Genomic DNA, 22538 nt, shown 5'->3' on the forward strand with positions numbered 1-22538 from the left:
CCCAGAAGAGCTAGAAACTATCTACTTTTGCATTCCAATCTTAGAGAGGACACGCTCTCGACAAAATCAAGAATAGGCCAACTTTGTGTGAGACCACATGTTTACGTATGCATGGCTGTCCCACCATTCGCAAACTTTGCAAGGCACGAAAACTGTGCTGGCGACAGGGATACGTCACGACTGACGTCATCCTCTATTCTCTGACGCGCAGCGAGACAAGGGTATTGCAACCCGAGCGACAGATAAGCCGCAAGCGACGCATCGGTCCCATGGTGTAATGGTTAGCACTCTGGACTTTGAATCCAGCGATCCGAGTTCAAATCTCGGTGGGACCTTCTGAACTTTTTTTAGTGCGAAATTGAAATAAAATTGGTTGAGTTGAATTTTTGTTTTAAATCGAATCAGAACAGGATCTCCAGTTTAAAGTGGGATTCGAACCACTGTGCAATATGCCTCCACCAGATATCGAACCCGGGAGCCCTTGATTACAATCCGACGACGTTGTTACTACGTCACTGGGAGGCCTAAATAAAAGTTGGGTAAGATTGACATACACACACACACACACACAGACGTCTGATTTTTTATTTGCTTTTTGTTATTTACCACTTTTGGCTAATCGCGACGATGATGATGGCATTGATACTCACAAAGAACACCCATGTCCAGGCCGGGATTCGAATCTGAGACCCCCTGGCGTCGCAACGCGCTGTGATAACTACTCTGCCACGGAGGTCGCCTCTGACACGCTCACGCATATGTGTGTGTATACACACACAGAGAGAAAACCGCGGTAATCCAATCTGTGGGACGTCTGATTGCAACGCGGAAGGTGCGGGGCTCGATTCCCATGATTTATCATGATCATCGTGATCATGATCACGAATCGCAAAAGAATAATAATTATTATTATTATTTCATCTGTTGACCGATTTCTTATTTAAATGAACAATTTTATGCACATTTGCAAATCAATTTTCCACTGTATTTTAGAGATAAATAAACTAGCTAACCTAGAATATACGCCCTGATATATTGCGAGCGCATTGGATAAAATAAAGTTACTTTTATCCAGTCTGTGGGGCGTCTGACTGAGAAAGGCCCGGGTTCGATTTCCGAGGTGCGTGATTTCAGGTTAGAATTCTCCAACGATGTCCCTGCATAGGAGGTCTCTTGGTTTCACTCACATACCCCATGTGTCTTCTGCAATGTGTAGTGGGTATCTTTACACACACACACACACACACACACACACACACACACACACACACACACCCACCCCCACACACACACACACACACACACACACACAGGAATCTAGTAGGAGGCAGACCTTCTCTCAAACTCATTCTAAAAAAATGACTAATTTTCTGTGTGCATGGGGAAGGAGGAAAACATGTGTTTTTCTTCCACTATTTTTTTCTTGTTCGTGTGTTTCACTGTTAAGATTATGTGTTACACCCAACGACCGTTTCAAAACCCACTCAAATGCCAACCTCTTTTCCACGTTATATCCGCTGATAACTACATCCTTACTGGCTGACTGGCTTGGACCCATGGCCAGTTCAGTGTTTGTGATTGTCCCTTCACGATTATCACCATTCATCCTCATCGTCGCGATTAGGCAGTGGTGGAGTAAAAAGAAATGTGAAATGACTACAAGTACAAATTGGCATTTCATTCATTTGAAGACGTTTAGAAACAAATTTATATATGGCGTCCTCGATGGCGTAAGGGTAACGTCATCACACATAGTGGTTTGGTTCCCACTTATAATTGTCGGTCCAGTCCCGTCTGTGCATAAAGTGAGCTTAAGAACAAGAACTCAAAACGTCACGTAGACATGATATCCCAGTTCTGCAAACATGTTTTTCGGTATCTGCTTAACCGCAGACAAATAGCAGCAGAGGCGTTGCCACTGGGTAAGTGAGGGGCTCCAGCCCACCGGGAAATAGTCTTGCCAATCCTTCTGCCCAACCAAAATACACGAGACATTTTCAGGATCATGCATGGAATCAAGCACACGTAGGGTAATGAAGAGAGATATACAGACATAGAAAGAACGAGAGACAGAAAATTGATAGAAGGCAATGGAGGTAAAGAAACAAAGGAAGAAAAGAGAAGGAGAAATGGACAAGAGTTGGAGAATTAGAGGAAGAAACAAATATAGAGAACAGAGGGCAAATAAAGTAAGAAACATGCAGGGAAACAGGAAGAGAGAGAGAAGAAGATACAATCCAAGAACGGCAGAGAATTTAGAAAAAGCAAAGGAAGAGAAATCTTAATATGGAAAGAAATAGACGGATAAATAGAAAGGAATGAAGGAAAAATAAAGAAAAAGAAGAAAGCGATAATGAATCTAAGGAGAAACAAAGGAAAAATAAAAAGCAAGGAAGAAAGATATAGGAAAACAGAAGGAAGAAGAGCAGAGGAGGGAGAAAGATAGAAAAAGAAAGACACAAGAAAGGCAGAGAATATCGAGTAAGCATAGGAAGAAGGGATAAGATAGAGAGAGTAGATAAGGAGAGGAAGGACGAAGGAAAAAAGAGGGGACAAAACTAGAAAAGTGTAGAAAGAAGTAAAATGAAAAACAAAAGAAGAAAGAATATAAGAAAGGGAAGGATGTGTAGCAAGGAAGAAAGAGAGAAGGAAGAATAGAGAAAATACAAATCAAGAAAGGGAAACGAGAAGAACGAAGGAGGATAGAGAGATTGTGTAGCAAACGAAGGGAAAGAGTGTGAAAGAAACCTAACGATGGACACTCTTGAGACAACCCGATTGAAATCCTCTGCAGACGTCACCGGAAAGGAGACTTAACTTTGCAACACGACTTCAATTATTTCCACCGGGTAACCTTGTATTTAAAAGCAACCTCTGAGAGGATAAGTTCAGAATTTCCGTGTAAGGCATAGACAAGATGTCTCATTCCACAACCCACCCATTCAATACGTGAACATGTGAGCAAACAACCGAGATATATGCGAACAGGAAATAGATTCGACAACCGTTGCCTTGCGATAGTTGACGAATGGCAATTTCGTGCCTGCCATATTTTCTCTGAAATCCTAGAACACACATTACGTAAGACTATTGTCGTAGGCAGTTGCCTAGTGTAGTTCTTCAGATTTCCCAGGTGGGTACCAGTTGAATACAACAATAGCGTCCTGTGCGTAAACAGTGAAATCCTTGTGCGTGTGAAAACAGGATGCGAAGACTTAAGGGGGAAATATAATAATGTTATGCAAGTGGATTATGGTATTTTCGAAGAAGGGAAAAACGTAAAGAAATGAGGAAGTTTGTTGGTGAGATCTTGTATGAACTTTGAAATCACCTCAAACGCCTCTAAAAGATATCATTGCATATTCGTCTCTGACGTCAGTACACTGTGGGCTGCACTCTTTCAGGCTAACGGGGCTCTGGCGCACAGCCAGTACAACTCTGTGGGGCTGTGTGTTTGTCCTTATATCCAGTCACATTGTAGAACTATATTTCTGGAGGGGTCCGATCTATCTCACATGTAATAATAATAATAATAATAATATAGTTACAATTAATAGGCTAATAAGATTAATATGTCTATTAACGATATTAAAATAGGCCAGTTATTTATTACAATTAATTATTACATGAACACTTGAAAAGATTACATAAAAATATACATATAACAGCATGTATTCATTATCTATCTTCTGTCTAGTTGAGATTATTATAATTTATATAAAAACAGCTGTTCTACCAAGAAAATTAATATCAAACATTTTTAATGTGTTATTTATTGCATACCACAAAGGTCGCTAGGTCCATGATGGAAAGTAAGTACCTGATTATTATTTTTATGGACATTATTAGTAGTGTTACGAAAGTTCTGCGGAGAAAATCAAATTCATATTACACAACAGTAAAGAAGAATTTTGCTTTCTTAATTTTGGACGTAGTACGTCTTTCGGGGGAGTCCGGACCCCTAGGATCCCCCTCTAAATACGTCCTTGCTTATATCCTTATCAGCTTTCAGCACAGATATAAAAGTTTTAGTCCTAGGGTATTTTACTGCTCTTAGTCTTCGTAAGGAGTGTCTCCACAGAATGACTTTTAATTAAGAAGCCTTGTTTTATTTAAAGCCTGTATGTCATATCGTTATTGAAGCCTCTCCCTGTATAACCATGCTTGGGCAATTTGTTGAAGGCTAGCAAAGCTCTCTGTGTATCACAAGGTTCTATAAGCCATCTAACTTAAGAGTTCAATATGGGGCTTCTTGGGTTTTTACTTTTGAGATCACCGCCCCCAAATTAGTGTGTTCTTGTCAGAAAGGAAATTCGTTAACATTCGGAAAGAAAAGATTGAATATGCGGAAATCGTAAGGAATTTAATGTTATAATTTTCTACTTTCTCTTGCAATCCAGATCATACAAATACATATTCGTCTCTTGGGTTTTCCGTGAGGGGCTAAAAATAACAGCCTGCTGTAATTGTACTGTACAAATTACACTAGACAACAAACTTTGACTTTTTTATGTGTATCTGAGTAAAAAATAGAAATTTTTAACAAATTTGAACATTTCGATCAGAAATATGAACGTAAGAATCTCGAATAGTTTTCAAAATGAGGGTTCAAGAATTGAAAGTTACTTTTATGAACTCTTTGATGTCCTGAAGATGAAAATGACGTTTTAAATATCGTAATTCTTGTTGTTTTATATTAAAAACGTGCTTATCTGTATGTGTTTAACAAACTTTACACATTTGCAAGGCTGTTGTGTGTTAAAAGTTGGCGAAAGTAACGTTCCTGGACAAGCTTTATATTCCCAAGTGGTAATTTAATGTTCTTTTCATTACTGTCATGCAAATAACAGGTACATTTTTAAAGTAGGTTTCCTGGCGACAAGTATGCTAGCGTCAAACGTTCTGAGCGCATACATTGCTCTTATCATCACCATTCTGCGCTCGAAACGTTGGACGATATCGTCGAGTTAACCCGGCTGGTAATCCGAGGACTCTTGTTCGACATATACTTCTATTCTGAAACAGAAACTTGTCTCACTCATCCTCCTAAACATCATTCCGGCCAAGCACGGCATTTTCCTGCAACACGTGTCGCCCCGTATGGTTATGCAGCCTTGCAATGCAAAGGTTGTGGCACGCGAAAGAATTATCATGCAATACAAATAAAGCAAAACGTTTTCTTGACTATTCCAATCAGCTCATGCCCTTCGTACATTGTTAGCAGATGTGCTTAAAACTTGTGTCACGAGTTGGCCTTGCGCTTTTCGAAGTGCAAGGAGTTTTTTTTTCTTTTGGTGTGGGGAGGGTATTCAGACGAACTTCCTGGAAGCGCGCAGCAGTTTTCAGATTGGGGCCCTGATGGGTTGGTGGACAACATTTCCGCCAGGCATTTGTTTTCCGGTTCCGTCCCGATTTCTCTACTCTGCTCCTACTTCTTCCAAGTAGAACTCTAAGCACGATTCTATTCTCCGTCCTCTGTAAGAACGAAGCAATGTAAATAAATGCACGTGACTTCTGAGATATCCTATTGGTTGCTCGAATGGCAGCTGCGCAGGAATATTGAGCATAGGAATATAGCGCGTATGATAAAGCTGCTTGCTATATTGAAATTGTGGGATCTCATATTATGAACTGTTCAACTACGACCAATTTATTCAAGTGCAAAATACCACCGGAACTAACACACAGGAAAGGAACTATTTTTCAGAAGTCACGTGGTTTTGTTTACAGTAACTTCGTTCTTGCAGTGGATGGAGAATAGGTAAGATTCCTGGATAAGTCGGGTTGTCCAATTTTCTGTTTCATCATTTCATCATTCATCCTTTTGATTGATTTAGTTTATTCTGCCTCGCATTTCTGCCACTTTTGGCTAATCGCGAAGATGAGGATGAGTGATGATATGATTAAATTGATGAAGGGAGACTCACAGAGAATGTCCAGGCCGGGTTTCGAATCCTGGCGTCGTAGTGTGCTGTGCTAACCACTCCGCCACGGAGGCCGGCCATCATTCATCTTCGCCGCCCTGATTTACCTAGAGTGAGAGAAAAAGCGACTTAATATAATCAGTAATATATAGCGAAATAGCAATGCGGGCAATGTGGGACGGAAGACAGCAATAAGCAATTTCAACGAACAAATTGTCTGTCTGCTTCAGTACTTTCCATAGCGACGTTAAGTGGGTGCCAGGGTGGGCAACGGACCCTCCCGTCCCCTTTTCCCCTACTTAGCTACGGTTCTGCTCATGCCCTCCTTATAAAACAAAATAAAATCATATCCTGTTTACATGGCTGCTTGAACTCAGAAGTTTCAAAACAAATATTTATTCCGTCGCGGCCACTTCCGTTTCCGAACAGTGCACCTTCCGCTTTGCTCATTGCATGGATTGACTCATCATGGAATTTCAATCGAATACATGCACGATTTATTCCTTCTGAAATGTCATTTCAACATAAATTGTTTATCCACCTTCATGGGTGTAGCCTGATCCAAGGTTTGTTGTTGGAGCCTTGTCCCCGTGAATCATATCGGTGCAAATAGCCTAAGGGCTGACACAAGCAAAAAAAAAATCAATTTCAATTAATCAGTGTACGTATGTACGTGCGTGCAGATAGCATAATCGGGACTGGAACTACAGTTTAAAGTGGGATTCGAACTACTATTCAGGTGTAGACCCTTTAAGAGGCATGCACAAACTATACAAAAATCATGATTACGCTGAGAATTTGCCTAAAATGCCTCTTTTGTTTCTTGGTCAGAAAATTTAGGCTCTTAAGTTCTAAACAGTGATGATCCAACATTTGTATCATGTCTGTAATGTTTGCTATTAAAGGATTAAATGCAAATAACTGCATGTACTTTTCCCCGAACAGTCTAGCTATTTTGTTAGCAATTCATTTACTTTAACTGGTTCCAAGGCACTTCTGCTAATATACTGTTCGCAGGCCCAACTGGCCGCCACAACCGAATTACGCACACTTTAGATCCAGAATTGCGCATAAATCTCACTGACCTGTTTTCCGCACAGATTTTGATCCAAAGTTGCCGCTTTGATAGCTTTAAAGTCTGTGCGCAAAACTGTTTTTTTCTTTAGACAAGAACGGAGAGAGAAATTAGAAATAAAATAGTAAATCTCTTAAGGATTAAATAAAACATATAATTTGACCAGTAAATGTAGCAAGTCAAGATACAATTTACATAATACAGTAAGTCACTATTGATGTTTTCAAGATACAATTTTCCTACCAATTTACTCAAACTCAAAAGTTAGGTTAGGTTAAGTTAGGTTAATGACTGCACGACAAACACTTCTGTCAATCGAAGCTCGTGACGTTCGGTATAAATACGGAGATACACCGACCATTAAATTCTATTCCACCTATCAGGTTCATCCTCTATGCCTATCTAATGCTACCCTTCCAGCAAAAACACTTGTAAGTCCACACACAGACACACAAACAAACACAACAGAAGTGAGAACGGCTTAAGAACATTTTACATCTGAAAACATCGCCTCATTTTTTTGTGCGCAATCCTGTAAGTAGTAATGGCAGCACTTTGTTCCTACGCGTCAGCAAAAATTTGATGCGCCTGGTGTTATGTTACATCCGGTGTAGCGGGCCACGAGCGGTTTTATTGTTGAGTCAGCAGAACGTGTCTGATCACCTTGAAGGCATCGGAAGTGGTGGGGGAGGGGGGTCAATGGATTTGTCACGTTGTTTCTTGATGTATGCTAACCTAACACGTGCGTATGTTTGTGTGTGTGTGGAGGAAATGCGCGCGCAACCATTGCGTATGATTCAAAGACATGAAGAAATGATTTAAAGATGGCGCCGAAGGTGCTTTACCTCGAAAGTTTAGCGGCTAAGGTTATTGCTCTGTAAAACAAGAGGCGTCGAGGGTTCGATTCCTGGTAGAGTCAATATTGATTGATTGATAGATTGAGTTAGTTTTTTTAAGTCCGTTTTATGCACGGCAAAACTAATCAGGAGTGGACCTACAGTTGAAAAGTGGTGATTCGGACCACTATGTGCCTCCACCGAGTTTCGAACCTGGGACCCCTTGATTACAAGGCGACGATGTCAATATTGAATGGTCTCGATTAGCCTGTGTGTAAATAAAGGCAACAAAATGGTTGAGTTCGAAAATCGAGTTGGGTTAGTGGTTAATGTTGTCACCTGGCAATGAAGAGGTCGCGGGTTCGATTCTCTAGGTAGTTAAATTAGGCCAATTGTTTAGTCCCGCCATTATAGGTCCTCGATTAGTCCATCTGTGCATAAATAGTGTTTGAATAAAATCAAGATGGCGGCCTTGGGTTAGTGGTTAATGTTGTCGCCTGGTAATGAAGAGGTCGCGGGTTCGATTTTCTAGGTAGTTAAATGAGGCCAATTGTTTTGTCCCGCCATTATAGGTCCCGATTAGTCCATCTGTGCATAAATAGTATTTGAATAAAATCAATATGGCGGCCGCGTTTTGTGTTTAGCGGCGGCGGCGGCGGCGGCGACCGGGGCGCGGCGCGGCGCGGAGCGGGGCGGCGCGGCGCGGGCGCGGGGGGGTGTTTTTTATTCCGCGAGATGTTTCAACCAAGTGGTTGAGGGTTCGATTCCCAATGTTGGTGAAAATTGGATATTCAATTGTATTTGTTTAAAAGTTCCGATTAGCTTTTTGTGCACAAAGAGAAAATGAACTAATTGGAAATAGGATGTTTATGCTGTAATGAAAAGGTCCCGGGTTCGATTCACAATGTCAAATTGGCTGATAATGATGTTGTTTTTTTTTAAAAAAAAAAGAAGTGTGTTGAGTCCCCATTAGTATTTAGGCAGGAACAGATATTAAAAATCAAAACAAAATGCCTTTTGATTACAACGCAAAGACTTTACCGCTAATGTATAAAGATAAATTAGAATCTGTTGTTTTGCCGTGTGGGGCCCCAGTACCGATTAGCTTAAATGCATAAAGAGTAGGTAAAATAAGCAAGATGGCCGTCACTATTGTTTTGTGATCAAAGAGGAGTCACAGGTTCGATTCAATCAAAGGAGGCAAGATTCTATGTTTCAATTCCATGTAAAAGTCTAAAGTTATGTTTCGATTAACCTCAATGCATAAAGAGGAATTAAACAAAAACAAGCAAAATGGCGACAGATGTGATAAAAGAAAAATTGAATTAGTTTTTTATAGTGACAAGAAAAAATAGCGAATCATTGTTAGAAATAGAATGAAAATAAAGATACTTGCCTTTGCGTGTCCAGCGCTGTGCAGAAAAGCTCTCATGCTTTATCTCCGACAAGTCCACAATACACATTTTTTTTTATTGTATAGTTAATTATTAATGTTGTTATTAACACAGATTCTTACCAGTGTGAAGAAAAGCTCTCATGCTTTATCTCCGACAAATCCACAATACACACTTTTTCATTATATAGTTAATTATTAATGTTGTTATTAACGATTGTTACCAGTAAAAATATAAACCATGAGGATTTTTAAAGGGGTGATAAGTGAAAAAAGCCAAGACATATATTTTATCCCTGTTTATTACCAATATTTACAAAATTCAAAAGAGCCGCACACACACACACACACACACACACATACATATGTAAAATGTTTATATTGTGTCACCAGTTTATCAGCATGTTATTTAACAAGTTTTTTTATTCTTCAAGTTTGTTCACTCACCCACATAAGGAATTGTGTCACTATCATATCCATTTTCTGCTGCAACCACTGAATTAAAATGTTTCACTATTTTTTCCACAAGCATGTTCTCGCAAAAAACAAACACTTCTTTGGAAAGTCTTTTTCCGTCGATGTTTTGTATAGACAAAGGCTCAGGTTTTGTACATCCATGTAGATGGGAAAGCACAAACTTCTCCTTATTACATGCATGGACAGGGGAAATATCTGTGCAACCGAAACATTGTTCGCGAAGGTCGAGAATGCAAGATTCCACACAGTTTCCAAAATATGATTTCAGATACGGCGACACTGTTTCACACATAACTTTCGCATGCTCGATGCACACAAATATCTTCATAAAGTTCCGCCACGAACTTTCTGCGATGAACACTATCTCCAGGGAACCGTAAGCTGGTTTCTTCCTTATAATGATCTGACGGCGATTGTACAGTGTGGTTATCAGCAATTCATGTTGCTCACTTAGTGGGTAGGAAACACGAGGCTGCTCACCTGGAATAGCGATGTAATTGTCGATTACTGGAAACAATTCCTGAAGAGCGTGCCACTCCTGCAACTGTAGTTCAACACCGGCCGCCCCGCTTCTGTGTAGCCTGACCACAGGTTGGAAATCCAGATGAGAGGAAAGTCCGATTGAGATAACTTTTGTTTTCGAAGCATTCAAATAGTAGACGTGATCAAATAATATCGACTGGCGTATAAGACTAGTTACTTGTTTTTGTTCTTCAGGTAAATGCTGATCGCTCTCTTTCTGAAGAACCCCCTTGAAATTAGTGTACGGTTGAAATCTTTTTTTCAGCGGCATCGAAATAGAGGATTCCATGACTAAGAACTGCGAGATACTGCATGTCGCAGCGTGCAGGTATACATTTGAAGAAATGCGTGGGTGTGTTTTTGAGACGCATGCGCGCGTAGCAAACCAAGCATGTGCTGGACAAAAAAGGTGGAGGGGGCGGGGCATTACAAAGATCAATGGTGAGAGAAAAATCAGCAGAATATCATAAACGTCATATTGAGGAAATATTGGATAACAAATATTAATTAATTTAATTAAAGCATCAACCGCATTGTCGATCTGAAATTAGGTTTATAGACAGGGGGCAAAATGGAAAATATCGACGATGTTCTAGTATTGGATTGTTTCTGTATTTCCATCGGTATAATCCTCCACCACATTTGAAGCATACTGTTTTATCCTCTTTTTGAATGTAAAATAATCCTGCTTCGGACAGAGCTTCTACAAACGGGAATTCTTTTGATTGCCAGTTTCTGAAAGAGGACAATCTAGCATTGAAAGATCCCATCTCTGGATATTGCGTCATTGTTCTGTAAAGACACAAAACAAGATAAATATTATAAGTAAGCTGTTGTAAACTGTAACGCTACAAAATTATTAATATACTATTAGGACTATATGTAACTTGTATAAAATTTCAAACAGTATTTACTGTCAATATTTTCTAGTATACGTACCGAGTATTATAAATTTAATTTACGAGTCAGCAAATAAGTTGTTATAATATTGTCGTTTTTTATCGGTACTGGGAATAAAATTTGAAATTTATGCATGGGTTTACCAGAGGCTCTATGGAATAAATACAGAAAACAGTAATGCCCACAGTACACAGACCCGTAACTTTGTATCTGATGAGTGTTGTACGTATAGAATTTAGAGTTAGTTTCCAAAAATCGCAAATGGTTATGCACATGTGGAGGTTTTCCGTAACTATCAAAAAATTCCCCCCGGGAGTTACTGTCTATGTAAATTGCTACCCAGTGCTTCCCGGGGCTATCTTTGGGATCTGTATTTACAATCAACGCTGCTGGTAGTTCCACATGTACAGGTAATTCATTAGCTGCGAAAACCCCAACATGATGATTGTCAAAGGCTCTATTTGATATTAACCCGTGAAGCAAATTTAAAGTCGACAGCATTGCTGGACACTAAATAGTAATATTGTGCAACTCACCTTTTTATACTTCAAAGTAGACGGTACACGTCACAATAGATTCCAGAACCAATTTGATCTGGGCCACCAAGCTGTTTATCGTTGTTGAAACAATGGAGAGCTATCTAACACAACGCTGATGCTCGGAATATGTAGGCGGGGTTTACAAACGCGCATGCGTACAATGCTATCAGGCATTTGTTGTGCTGTTGTAAAATGAATTTTGTACTATAACAAAATTGTCTGTATGTGTGTGTGTGTGTATATATATATATATATATATATATATATATATATATATATATATATATACAGACACACACGCATATTTATTTATTGATGAAGTGTATATATATATATATATAATACAATACAATATAATATATATATATGTAATTTGAAGATACAACATATCAGTAAAATCTAACAACTAGAAAAATATTCATAACATTCGACTTTTATATTATATGTAATTTAAAACATTCTTCACAGTTTGAGAAATGGAGTGCTTGTGGAAACACCCGTTCTCTGCAATATTGGCTGGTCCATCAGGATGTGGAAAGACATATTTTGTGAAGCATTTTCTCCAGTGTTTACCCCAAATGGTAAATGTAAAATTCAACAATATTTTGGTGTGCTACGGGGAATGGCAATCTGCATACAATGATTTCCCTGGTTTTGTACAATTTCGGGAAGGAATGCCTAATATTGACCAATTTGTGCCAAATTCTGGACCTCATCTTATTATTATCGATGATCAGATGAGGGAATGCGATCAAAGAGTCACAGATTTATTTACAAAAGGGTGTCATCATCGTGATATTAGTCTTTTCTTTATCACTCAAAATCTATTCCATCAGTGAAAAGGGAATAGGGATATATCTTTAAATAGTCATTATATTGTATGCTTCAAAAATCCAAGAGACAGAGCCCAAATTAATTATTTATCTAGACAAGTATACCCGGAGAATCCAAATTTTATAAAAGATGCATATTACAATGCCACCGCTGAACCCCATGGATATTTGCTGTTTGATCTGAAGCAGAACACTCCGGAAGAAGTACGTTTTCGGTCGCGGATATTTCCCGACGATGATATCAATTATGTATATATTCCTACAAAAAAAGCAAGCATAATCACTAGTCGTTTATTCTGTCATCATGGCTCCAAGAGTGAAACACGCTAAAGTGCTCCAAGTTTTGTCGGATGCTAAACCAGCTCTTCGCACAGCGATATTACAAGCTGCTGATTCTTCCTTAGTTAATTCAATCTGTGAGTGTTGTTACAATGTTCTAAAAGGGAATGTTCCTCTTTCAACACCTCAGAAAACAAGATTGAGCCGGTACAAAAAGGTGATACGTAATCTCTCTGCCAAAGGACACTCTACAAAGCAGAAGAAACAGATACTAGTGCAACACGGAGGATTTCTACCTGCGTTATTAGCCCCTTTAATAGGAGGTGTGTTATCAAGTTTATTTAAGTGAAAAAAAAATCTGAACATGGAGCATGCCAAAAAAATGGTTATAATACCTCAAGAATTTATGGATAACATGAGACATCCTGTTATGTCTGCACCGTCTACATCCTTATCGCAATTGGATCAGGATATGCAAGTAATTTTGAATCTCAAAGGTCTTTCGGATGATGAAAAATGGAATCGTTACAGTATTGTGCTCCAAAAATTTCTGTCTATTACTCGAAAACAAAGAGAACCTGTGTCGCTACCGATTACAGAATCTACTGAGAAGTTGACTGATATGAAAGAAGAAATTCTAGCTGCTACACCTAGCATGTATCGTAGAAAAGCCGAACTGTTGTATGAACGTCTTTTACATAATAGTAATATTGATTGGGATAAATATGGGGCAGTTTTTATTAACAATAATAAAATTGAAGGCTCAAATATTGTCGATCTAGTATCGGATATAATTCGACCACGAAAAACAAGCAATCCTGTTGGGTGGCAACTATTCAATAGAGCTCTGGCGTTATCTAATATTCCTCAAGAATATATTGGAAACCCCCGGAGACAGGAGTTTATTCAACAGATTGTTTTTGGCAACCCCGGACGCCATGTTCCGCTGTCCGGAGCTAACCAAGAAGAGGCACAAGAATTAACAGAAGCAGAAGAAGAAGAAGAAGAAAAGGAACCAATTTCTTTTGTATCATCATTTCCAGGGCACAAACGTAAACGTACTGTTCCAGTTTGGTCAAGATACAAACCATGAGCGAAAAAATATTAGAGAATATCTGGTACAATCCATCTCATCCAGCATCCTATTCTACAGCTTCAACACTATGGAAAGCTGTAAGAAAATCCATACCATTGTCAACAATCAAACATTGGTTGACAAAGCAAACTGCATACACTTTGCATAGACCTGTAAAGCGTCGATTTCCGAGAAACTTTTATTTTGTGCATAATATCGATGACCAATGGCAGGCTGACTTGAATGACATGCAGAGTTTGCGGAATCACAACAAAGGGTACAGATATATACTCACAGTTATCGATATTTTTAGCAGGCATGCTTGGGCTGTCCCTGTAAAAAATAAAACTGGTGTATGTATAAAAAAGGCTTTCCAGCAAATTTTCAAACAAAGCAAAAGAAAACCTTTGAAATTACAAACTGACAAAGGCCGTGAGTTTACCAACAGTATTGTGCAGGAATATCTCAAAAAACAAAATGTAATTTATTTTACAACAAAGAATCCTGATATTAAAGCTAGTATTGTTGAAAGATTCAACAGAACTTTAAAGGAACGCATGTGGAAGTATTTTACTAAGCAAAGAACCAGCTGTTATGTTAATGTACTCCCAAAGCTTTTGAAAGCTTATAATCATAAAATTCACTCGAGTATTAAAATGGCACCAGCAGATGTTACTCCTGAGAAGGTTTTGAAAGTATGGCACAATATGTATGACAAAAAACTCAAATCTGATTCATCTCCACTATTGTCATTGAAGATGCCATTCAAAATAGGAGATACAGTGAGAATAACAAAAACCAAAAAACGCTTTGACAAAGGTTACATGGAAAATTGGACAAGAGAAATATTTGTGGTGGAACGTATTTTGAAAAGAAATCCTCAAGTGTATGAATTAAAAGATCTACAAGGACATAAAATCGATGGAACATTTTATACGGAAGAGTTGCAATTGGTCCGCTTACCGGATATGCATGAAATTGATAAAATCCTTGCGACCAAAGGTAAAGGAGCCAGTAAAAAGTTGTTAGTTCATTGGAAAGGTTACTCCAGATTATTTGACAGTTGGATTAGCGCATCTTTTTTGGAGTCAAAAAAAGAGAGAGAGAGGCATAAATTTTTGTAGGTATTCTCATCAGTGGTACAAATAACCTTCATAACACATCATGAGAAAAGCAAACGCTTTCTACCTTACTTTGCCTAGTAACAGTTCCATGAAATATTTCCCAAGTAATACTCTAACTAATTACACCACAAAGCTTCAGAACCGTGTGGAGTTGGACACCAACAAATGGGAGATGGCATTGGTAGAAGTGCATTATCCTTATTCAATACTAAACATTACAAGATTTAACAACTATATTCAATATAAATCTATGGATGATGTCAAATGGAACGAACTTCGAATATCCGAAGGCTATTACGCATCTATAAACAGCATTGTTGCAGAAATCAATAAATATTCTGAAACATTAAATTTTAGTCTCCGAAATCATCCTGCGTACAAACATGTGACTGTTGATATATCTACCAAGCAGAGAAACATAAATGTACGATTGTCACCTCAACTGGCACGGATATTAGGTTTTAAACCGACCGATGATCTATCAGAAGTAAAAATTGGACGCTCGCCTCCAAATGTTGTGAGAGAAATTCCTTCCCAGATGTATATTTACACAGATATTGCGGAATCACATATGGTGGGAGATGCTGTCGCCCCTCTATTACGTATTATAAACATTAATCCTATGGAACATACTTTTGGAAGTGATGGTGTGCAAATTTTCGATTCACCACATTACATCCCAGTGCAGAAACATAATTTCGAACAAATAGAAATTGACTTAAGGGATAGCACTGGTGCACACATCCCATTCTCCTTCGGACTAGTGTGTTTGAAACTTCATTTTAGACGTTGTGGTGAAAAGCTCTGATTATGAATGACCCATATTTTCAATACTACCATCAACAAGCTGGATCTGGTGTGGGTAACATATATTACGGTGCTGCCTATCAAAAAGGACATGGCATTGGAAGTTTTCTTGGAGGACTTTTTCGGTCAGCTTTGCCTCTTATCAAAAAAGGAGCGAAAGCTGTAGGGAAAGAAATGTTAAAAACAGGGGTAAATGTGTTAGGTGATGTTGTAGACAAAACACCCCTAAAACAGTCACTACAATCCAGAATTTCGGATGCCAGATCAAATCTTAAAAGAAAAGCTGAAACAAAGCTAAAGGAAATGATTGGTTCAGGTTATCAGGGGCATAAACATTTCAAAAGGAATTACTCTGCTTCGGGACAGCGAACTGGAAGGATCGCTCAGAGAAAGAAGAGATCCAGTGCCAACACAAACACCAAGAAAACAACCAAACGCAACCGTAAGAAAATTCAAATAACATCAGATATTTTTGATTAGATATGGCGCTAATTAGGGAGAAATGATGTGAGTGTTTTAAAAGTGAATTGGATATTTTCTCGGTAAAACCTACTCAGACAAGCATCTTAGAACACCACACCATCGGATACAAACCTGTTAGTTCTCTGGCAGATAATGCCCCCACCGAGTTTGTAATACCTGGACATGGTGATGATTATATGGATTTAGCACACACAATGTTGAATATAGATGCCAGAATTGTAAAAGCGAATGGTCAGTTATTGCTACCCACAGATAAAACAATTGGACCTGTCAATGATTTTCTCAATGCAATGTTCAGCGAAGTACAAATCTACTTAAATAACAAACTCATCTCGTTTCCATCTCACATGCACCCATACAGGTCTTATTTTGAAAAAGCACTGAACTATGACATATCTGCAAAATCATCTCATCTCCAAAGTGCATTGTGGTACAAAGATACAGCAGGCGCTTTTGATAACGTTTCGGAAGACAACAAAGGCTTTACAAAACGTAACCAACTAACAAAACAGAGTAAAACATTTGATATGTTTGGTTACTTGCATTCTGATATTTTCAATCAAGAGAAATTTTTGATCAATGGAGTGGAAATGCGAATTAAGCTGATTCCTTCGAAAAACACTTTCTGCTTGATGGGATTAGATGACAGTGAAGGCAAAGTGGAAATTCTGGATGCTACACTATATGTGAGAAAAGTATCGGTCAGTTCATCCATCAAACTTAGTCACAATCGCATATTGCAAAAACATACAGCAAAATACCCTCTAACAAGAGTACAACTTAAAGCTGTAACTATTCCAAAAGATATTGTTTCAAAAACAATTGACAATGTGATACTTGGACGTCTTCCGAAACGATTAGTTGTGGGGTTTGTTACCAACGATGCATTCAACGGCACTCTGTCTACAAACCCATTCAATTTTCAACATTTCAATTACAACTTCTTTACTTTATATGTTGATGGAGTCCAAATTCCCGGCAAACCACTTCAACCAGACTTTGAAAACAACAAGTACATAACAGCATATCACACATTATTCTCTGGAACAGGGATACACTATATGGATGAAGGAAACAATATATCGCGTGAGGAATACCCCCAGGGATACGCATTACTTGTTTTCGATATAACACCAGACGCAGCTGCAAGTGCCATATCCCACTGCAGTCTTCAACGGCAAGGGGCTTTAGCTTGGAAGTCCACTTCAAATCGGCTTTGGAATCTACTGTGACTTGTGTTATCTACTCTGAATTTGACGCTCTCATGGAAATTAATAATCAAAGAGATATTCATCTGGATTAATTGTATAACAAGGTGAGTTGCACAATATTACTATTTAGTGTCCAGCAATGCTGTCGACTTTAAATTTGCTTCACGGGTTAATATCAAATAGAGCCTTTGACAATCATCATGTTGGGGTTTTCGCAGCTAATGAATTACCTGTACATGTGGAACTACCAGCAGCGTTGATTGTAAATACAGATCCCAAAGATAGCCCCGGGAAGCACTGGGTAGCAATTTACATAGACAGTAACTCCCGGGGGGAATTTTTTGATAGTTACGGAAAACCTCCACATGTGCATAACCATTTGCGATTTTTGGAAACTAACTCTAAATTCTATACGTACAACACTCATCAGATACAAAGTTACGGGTCTGTGTACTGTGGGCATTACTGTTTTCTGTATTTATTCCATAGAGCCTCTGGTAAACCCATGCATAAATTTCAAATTTTATTCCCAGTACCGATAAAAAACGACAATATTATAACAACTTATTTGCTGACTCGTAAATTAAATTTATAATACTCGGTACGTATACTAGAAAATATTGACAGTAAATACTGTTTGAAATTTTATACAAGTTACATATAGTCCTAATAGTATATTAATAATTTTGTAGCGTTACAGTTTACAACAGCTTACTTATAATATTTATCTTGTTTTGTGTCTTTACAGAACAATGACGCAATATCCAGAGATGGGATCTTTCAATGCTAGATTGTCCTCTTTCAGAAACTGGCAATCAAAAGAATTCCCGTTTGTAGAAGCTCTGTCCGAAGCAGGATTATTTTACATTCAAAAAGAGGATAAAACAGTATGCTTCAAATGTGGTGGAGGATTATACCGATGGAAATACAGAAACAATCCAATACTAGAACATCGTCGATATTTTCCATTTTGCCCCCTGTCTATAAACCTAATTTCAGATCGACAATGCGGTTGATGCTTTAATTAAATTAATTAATATTTGTTATCCAATATTTCCTCAATATGACGTTTATGATATTCTGCTGATTTTTCTCTCACCATTGATCTTTGTAATGCCCCGCCCCCTCCACCTTTTTTGTCCAGCACATGCTTGGTTTGCTACGCGCGCATGCGTCTCAAAAACACACCCACGCATTTCTTCAAATGTATACCTGCACGCTGCGACATGCAGTATCTCGCAGTTCTTAGTCATGGAATCCTCTATTTCGATGCCGCTGAAAAAAAGATTTCAACCGTACACTAATTTCAAGGGGGTTCTTCAGAAAGAGAGCGATCAGCATTTACCTGAAGAACAAAAACAAGTAACTAGTCTTATACGCCAGTCGATATTATTTGATCACGTCTACTATTTGAATGCTTCGAAAACAAAAGTTATCTCAATCGGACTTTCCTCTCATCTGGATTTCCAACCTGTGGTCAGGCTACACAGAAGCGGGGCGGCCGGTGTTGAACTACAGTTGCAGGAGTGGCACGCTCTTCAGGAATTGTTTCCAGTAATCGACAATTACATCGCTATTCCAGGTGAGCAGCCTCGTGTTTCCTACCCACTAAGTGAGCAACATGAATTGCTGATAACCACACTGTACAATCGCCGTCAGATCATTATAAGGAAGAAACCAGCTTACGGTTCCCTGGAGATAGTGTTCATCGCAGAAAGTTCGTGGCGGAACTTTATGAAGATATTTGTGTGCATCGAGCATGCGAAAGTTATGTGTGAAACAGTGTCGCCGTATCTGAAATCATATTTTGGAAACTGTGTGGAATCTTGCATTCTCGACCTTCGCGAACAATGTTTCGGTTGCACAGATATTTCCCCTGTCCATGCATGTAATAAGGAGAAGTTTGTGCTTTCCCATCTACATGGATGTACAAAACCTGAGCCTTTGTCTATACAAAACATCGACGGAAAAAGACTTTCCAAAGAAGTGTTTGTTTTTTGCGAGAACATGCTTGTGGAAAAAATAGTGAAACATTTTAATTCAGTGGTTGCAGCAGAAAATGGATATGATAGTGACACAATTCCTTATGTGGGTGAGTGAACAAACTTGAAGAATAAAAAAACTTGTTAAATAACATGCTGATAAACTGGTGACACAATATAAACATTTTACATATGTATGTGTGTGTGTGTGTGTGTGTGTGTGCGGCTCTTTTGAATTTTGTAAATATTGGTAATAAACAGGGATAAAATATATGTCTTGGCTTTTTTCACTTATCACCCCTTTAAAAATCCTCATGGTTTATATTTTTACTGGTAACAATCGTTAATAACAACATTAATAATTAACTATATAATGAAAAAGTGTGTATTGTGGATTTGTCGGAGATAAAGCATGAGAGCTTTTCTTCACACTGGTAAGAATCTGTGTTAATAACAACATTAATAATTAACTATACAATAAAAAAAAATGTGTATTGTGGACTTGTCGGAGATAAAGCATGAGAGCTTTTCTGCACAGCGCTGGACACGCAAAGGCAAGTATCTTTATTTTCATTCTATTTCTAACAATGATTCGCTATTTTTTCTTGTCACTATAAAAAACTAATTCAATTTTTCTTTTATCACATCTGTCGCCATTTTGCTTGTTTTTGTTTAATTCCTCTTTATGCATTGAGGTTAATCGAAACATAACTTTAGACTTTTACATGGAATTGAAACATAGAATCTTGCCTCCTTTGATTGAATCGAACCTGTGACTCCTCTTTGATCACAAAACAATAGTGACGGCCATCTTGCTTATTTTACCTACTCTTTATGCATTTAAGCTAATCGGTACTGGGGCCCCACACGGCAAAACAACAGATTCTAATTTATCTTTATACATTAGCGGTAAAGTCTTTTCGTTGTAATCAAAAGGCATTTTGTTTTGATTTTTAATATCTGTTCCTGCCTAACTACTAATGGGGACTCAACACACTTCTTTTTTTTTTTAAAAAAAAACAACATCATTATCAGCCAATTTGACATTGTGAATCGAACCCGGGACCTTTTCATTACAGCATAAACATCCTATTTCCAATTAGTTCATTTTCTCTTTGTGCACAAAAAGCTAATCGGAACTTTTAAACAAATACAATTGAATATCCAATTTTCACCAACATTGGGAATCGAACCCTCAACCACTTGGTTGAAACATCTCGCGGAATAAAAAACACCCCCCCGCGCCCGCGCCGCGCCGCCCCGCTCCGCGCCGCGCCGCGCCCCGGTCGCCGCCGCCGCCGCCGCCGCTAAACACAAAACGCGGCCGCCATATTGATTTTATTCAAATACTATTTATGCACAGATGGACTAATCGGGACCTATAATGGCGGGACAAAACAATTGGCCTCATTTAACTACCTAGAAAATCGAACCCGCGACCTCTTCATTACCAGGCGACAACATTAACCACTAACCCAAGGCCGCCATCTTGATTTTATTCAAACACTATTTATGCACAGATGGACTAATCGAGGACCTATAATGGCGGGACTAAACAATTGGCCTAATTTAACTACCTAGAGAATCGAACCCGCGACCTCTTCATTGCCAGGTGACAACATTAACCACTAACCCAACTCGATTTTCGAACTCAACCATTTTGTTGCCTTTATTTACACACAGGCTAATCGAGACCATTCAATATTGACATCGTCGCCTTGTAATCAAGGGGTCCCAGGTTCGATACTCGGTGGAGGCACATAGTGGTCCGAATCACCACTTTTCAACTGTAGGTCCACTCCTGATTAGTTTTGCCGTGCATAAAACGGACTTAAAAAAACTAACTCAATCTATCAATCAATCAATATTGACTCTACCAGGAATCGAACCCTCGACGCCTCTTGTTTTACAGAGCAATAACCTTAGCCGCTAAACTTTCGAGGTAAAGCACCTTCGGCGCCATCTTTAAATCATTTCTTCATGTCTTTGAATCATACGCAATGGTTGCGCGCGCATTTCCTCCACACACACACAAACATACGCACGTGTTAGGTTAGCATACATCAAGAAACAACGTGACAAATCCATTGACCCCCCTCCCCCACCACTTCCGATGCCTTCAAGGTGATCAGACACGTTCTGCTGACTCAACAATAAAACCGCTCGTGGCCCGCTACACCGGATGTAACATAACACCAGGCGCATCAAATTTTTGCTGACGCGTAGGAACAAAGTGCTGCCATTACTACTCCTGTACATTGTGACAGCTTGTCAACGGCTTATCAGATACCATTGATAAAACCGGAAAAGTTTGCGCAATCCGGCTGTAGCCCAATTGGCGGCTTACCGACTTTTTTGCTACATAGCTCCATCTGTCCATCAATCGTGTTCGGGGTTGTGTAGCTCGATGAGTGTCAACAACCTCAGTTGCGAATTAAAAGCTGTAGGGGTAACATCTCTCCCGTTACAACGTTGCCAAGCGTACGTCTGTTTTTTGCCACTTGTTTTTATTAGCTTGTTTGGTTCAGTGTTTGGGTATTTTGTGTACTAATTTTCTGTGCTTTGTGTACAACTTTTATCCACTAACGGCGCTGATGAAATTTCTCTCTCACCCGTTTTGCAGTACGTTTGGCAACATGCTGTATATCCGACGCCCACTTGTTTCGTTCCGCCAGCAACGTTCGGGTGCCTTGTGACGCGAAAATGCCCGATGTCAGTCGAAGAGAGCTCAACTGATCGCTGATTCGTTGTTTTCCAGCCGCCGGATGGATTTGCGAGCGGTATAGGCGCACGATAGGTATTTAATCCGTTAAATGATGAAAGGGAAGAATTTGGAGAACGGGTAAGTCACGTAAAGTGGTCAGTAAACTTTTAGAAGGGTGTATTTCAGTCGTGTCCTCCCGTTTCGCCTTGACCCATTTCGCCTTATTGCGTTTTCACCTCGCCCAATAGAATTTCAGATGATTTATGTGACAGGAACTTTCTAAGGCGAAACGGGACATCCCATTTCGCCTTACACACAAAAAATTTACCACCTGGGAATATTATCGACTTGAAGGGTAATTCATGACGGGAGCG

General features: G+C 39.0%; 1 non-coding gene across 1 annotated transcript; it reads left to right on the forward strand.

Moving 5' to 3' along the window:
* Positions 1-263: 263 nt before the first annotated feature.
* On the forward strand, positions 264-335 carry TRNAQ-UUG (transfer RNA glutamine (anticodon UUG)). The gene has a single exon. It is a non-coding gene; the product is annotated as a tRNA-Gln (tRNA).
* The last annotated feature ends 22203 nt before the right edge of the window (positions 336-22538 follow it).

The sequence above is a fragment of the Lepisma saccharinum genome, chromosome 4, assembly GCF_977018435.1.
Source record: "Lepisma saccharinum chromosome 4, izLepSacc3.1, whole genome shotgun sequence".
NCBI classification, from domain to species: Eukaryota; Metazoa; Arthropoda; class Insecta; order Zygentoma; family Lepismatidae; genus Lepisma; species Lepisma saccharinum.